This window comes from Adiantum capillus-veneris, chromosome 10 (assembly GCF_014529385.1).
Source record: "Adiantum capillus-veneris isolate H3 chromosome 10, ASM1452938v2, whole genome shotgun sequence".
NCBI classification, from domain to species: domain Eukaryota; kingdom Viridiplantae; phylum Streptophyta; class Polypodiopsida; order Polypodiales; family Pteridaceae; genus Adiantum; species Adiantum capillus-veneris.
This window is the reverse complement of record NC_140940.1, coordinates 98,543,245-98,547,459: the sequence shown is the minus strand read 5'-3', so window position 1 is coordinate 98,547,459 and position 4,215 is coordinate 98,543,245.

Genomic DNA, 4,215 nt, shown 5'->3' with positions numbered 1-4,215 from the left:
CATGGCAGTAGCAAGAAAGGTAATGGCTGGCTGACGGAGCTTTTAGACTGCAACTAAGTCTTTTCACCATGTTTGTCTTGATTCTATTTACATAAGGATTGTTATAGTTATCGTCTTGTCAGAGTAAAGAAGCAGAAGTTCTGGCTCGAAGAATTAAGATATGCTTACTAGAAGCCAGAATTCATGATTTGCAAGAAGTAGTAATGCACATCTCACCTGCATAAGATACGAATTTGTATTATGTCAGTCAATGTGAACTGGTAAAGAATTATAAATATGTTGATGATTCCTTGCACTTTTCAAGACGATTTTGGGGGTGTGGGAGTGTGTGAAAGAGGGGGTGCTGGCCGGCAGTGCAGCAGCAGCCAATGCTCAGCTCCAATAATCACTAGAGTTAGTCCAAAAATGGAGGTTTCTCACTTGCATTATTGCCCTTGCTATCCTCTACTATATAGTCGCATCAGTTAACATGAAATGCATTGTTAAGACAAAGTTTTCCAGGTGTGGGTATCATGGAGTCCTCTGAATATCAACTTGCCCAAGACAGTTTTGTAAAGCTTACATAGGTCTAAGTCCCATGTCTGCATTCTTAACACTTTGGTCTAGTAAAGTGTAGGATGCTTGTTCTCTAGTAGCTTATGAGCCGACCATAACTGTGTATGCTCTAGGCTATGATGCAGGATCAGTGGGCCACTAAGGTAGCAACTGCAAAGGAAGAGATTGATCAGCAAGGGCTTGTTTGAATGTAGGCCACAGATGGCCGTTGGATTTCCCCTCGACGAGGCGGATTACAAGAGGATGTGAGGCAGCTAAAGTGTGCTGATTACAAGAGGGTGTGAGATATGTCGGCATGAGTGGAACAGCATGTTGGGGCAGTCTATGGATGGCCGATGGGTCCCCCCTCGACAAAGCGGGTTGTCCACCGAGTGGGAGCACAACATGAGTGCGCATGAGAATAGCCAGGGTAGTAGAGACCAGATCACTACGACAGGGCGATGCAATGAAAAGGGTGGCAGAAGGTGGTTTTTGCAAACCAGGTGTGGTGGTGTCACAAAGTGATGATGTGGCTACGGACAGCAGAAACCCTAATTTCTACCAAAAACCCTAAAATTCCTACAAACCCTAATTTTTGCCCAAAACCCTATTTTTCGAAAATCACGGAGGTTGAAAAATATATATATATATTATTTTTTATATTCTAATGATGAGCGATGCAAATCTTGCTTCTTCTCTATGCAATGAGAAAGAAAGAGACAATGCTTTTGCTTTCAAGTTTTGACTCTCCGTGAGAGAGAGAGAGAGAAGTTGCTTCTGATTTTAAGCTTTTGGGGCTCTGCTTTTGGGCATCCCTTGTAACCTTTAAATTAGTGGTGAGGGCCTCACTCCTCAGAGCATCTAGATGCAGAGTCTGAGAGTGAAACCCCAGCCACTCTCTTGTACTTTGATCTGATTAATATAAAAAGAAATACCGAAAGGGGCGCCAATCTTTGGGGCCAATATCTCTAGGCACGGAACTCCGCCGGGCCAGTGCAAATTTATTGTGATTTGTGAATTGTTTTGAAGTGGTTATTTGGTGTTGTCGCGGTTGATTCTTGACTTGGAGTGTCCAAGTCTGTTACAGTGGTATCAGAGCACGACCAATTTCTCTTCTACGGGAAATCCGATCCCCAATATTCTTTTTCGCGACACCTATGGCTTCACGCAAGGATCAATCGACTCCCTCTGCATTTGGAGATCCGGGCTGGGATCACAACGAAGATTCAGATAGAGAGTATGGCCCGCCTCGGTCTACTCAGGCGGAGTAAAGAGAGATGAAGCGTCCTCAATTGATCGACGATGCAACAAAGATGATGCTCAGTTTTGCGAAGGATCCGAAATTGGCAAAATATATGAGCGAGACTGCTTTTTTAGGAAGTGCATGCGCAGTGGCAGAAAACCACTACACCACCCCCGAAACCTACTTTCAACAAACCTTCTGATCCTAAACAATATTCAGAGAAGGAACTAGAAGAGGTGGTTGATGCACGGATTGTTCAGCTTTTTGACGCACAGAAGAAAGCCAAAAAGCATGGCAAAAAGCAAAAGAAAAGCATTGACTTTCCAGGATATTTAGGTCGTTAGTCGACTTTTGACAAGGCAAAGAAACGGAAGAAGCGTGTTCGATTTGAAGGAGTACCCAGTTCTTCTTCTTCTTCTTCTTCTTCATCTGACAGTTCTTTTAGCTCTTCAGATTCGAGCGAAGAAGATAGAAAAGGTAAAAAGCGAAGCAAGAAACAAAGCTTCGGAAAGGGCAAGAAAAAGGCAAATAAGGCTAAATCTCGCCCAGAGACTGACTGAAACCGGCCTGTTCAATCCAAAAAGGGCGGTAGACTTTACTTTAATCCTTGATTTAGCTTTCACCCATTATTAGTCGTCTATTTTACCTGTACTTTCAAGACACAACAAAGGGGAGAGGGATACAGGCTGCTAGATTGCACCTGTATGAGTAGACGGACACCAGATTGGCCCCTAACTTAGGCGCCCCTTTCGGTATTTCTTTATTATTCAAAAGAGGGAATAAACGCTGTGGTTCCTACAAGCTGCCCTGCACAAACTCGGCTGAATTTCCACTGTTCCAGCCCGATTTCGGCAGCATAACTGTACTAGAACCTTTCACGGTCAGTATTCCCACGCATTGACTGACTTTCCCGACGCATACGGGCACTTTGCAAAACCTGGCGAGAATCTGCAGCACGCTGAATTCTCTGTTTTCAGCCCTGAAAATGCTCCAGATCGCCTGTACAGCGGTCCCCTTGCGTCCCCGAACCTCCTGGGGGTATTAGGGTCCGTTTAGGGCCAAAACCCTAAACCTGCAAAAATACACAGCAGGCTGTAATTCACTGTTTCGGGCTCCGTTTCGCGTGCCGGTCGCATCCCTAGCAAGTCCTCGAGCTCCCGCACCTGTAGGGCTACTTGCCCTTTGAATCGGACGAGATTTCTGGCGTGAAACCTCTCCGAATTCACCTGTACCTGCGGGGGGATTAGCCGCTAGCTAATCCAGTACCTGTGCAAGAGGCTCTTGCCTCGGCAATCGCGCATGAACCCACACAACTGTACATTGGTCAAATGAAGAGCCCACTAGAGGGGCATAACATACTGCCAAAGGGGAGAGAGAGGGCAGTGCGTAGCGTGCAGGGCATCACTCCTGGCACCGCACTGTGCATAAGAGGGAAAGCAAGCACTCCATAGCTCTTAACCTGTGACAGAGACTTGCAAAATGAGCCTCCCAGCTATAAATCACGTTTTTGCCTTCTCTATAAGTAGTAAACTGGCCTCAGAGTGCCAAGTGTCACTCATTTGTGCATTTTCCCGCTTTAGACCCTCGGGTCTAAAAATATCTCACCTGCAGCCTCTGTTGACTTGGCCACAGAGTAACAAAATGATCCCCATGTCAAACTGCACGTAATGACGCGAAGACATTTTCAGGTCCCAAAATAGCAGTTCCCTAAATTTTAGGAGATGCTGCCATTGTATCTTTCTAGGTCATCCGACCCTCTTTGTACACTGCGGCCACATCCAAAACTGAAATGTAGCCTCTGTAGCAAAGGATTCCACTTTGGCTAGTTAATGACCCCACTTGGCTAACCATAGTCCTTGTCCAACCTTAGTGCTCTCTTGCCCTCAGGCCTGGACTCCCTCTGGACAGTTCCACACTAGCTATGCAATGCAGGGCAGTTAGATTTCCCGAGGGGTGTTTCCAAAAAGTAAAAGTAAATAGATAATAAGAAAGAAATCAACAAAAAGGATAGATAGTAGTCACACGCTGGTGACATACCCCCCTCTTGAAATCTCAAACGTCCTCGTTTGCATCTATGTCGTCCATGCTTACTGTCAACACTGATGTATTCAACACATGTCGACACATATACGACACATACATGCTCATTGTCAACCCTGGTGTATTCAACACCTCGTCGACTCATGTATTGCCTGCGTGTGAACCCTGTCCCAATGACATAGTGGTAGCTTCGCACTCTGCCATTGCTTTGAGTCACTAACTTTCCAATGACAAAATGGTAGCTGCACATTTTGCCACTGTCTTATAGTACACGTTGGATCCCGTAACACTTTCGAGCATACCCAAACCGACAGTTTAAGAATGCAGTTACACATGTACTCCTGAATAGAAGCAATCATTGTATCCTTGACAAACTGACAAGAAATACTCACTTCTAT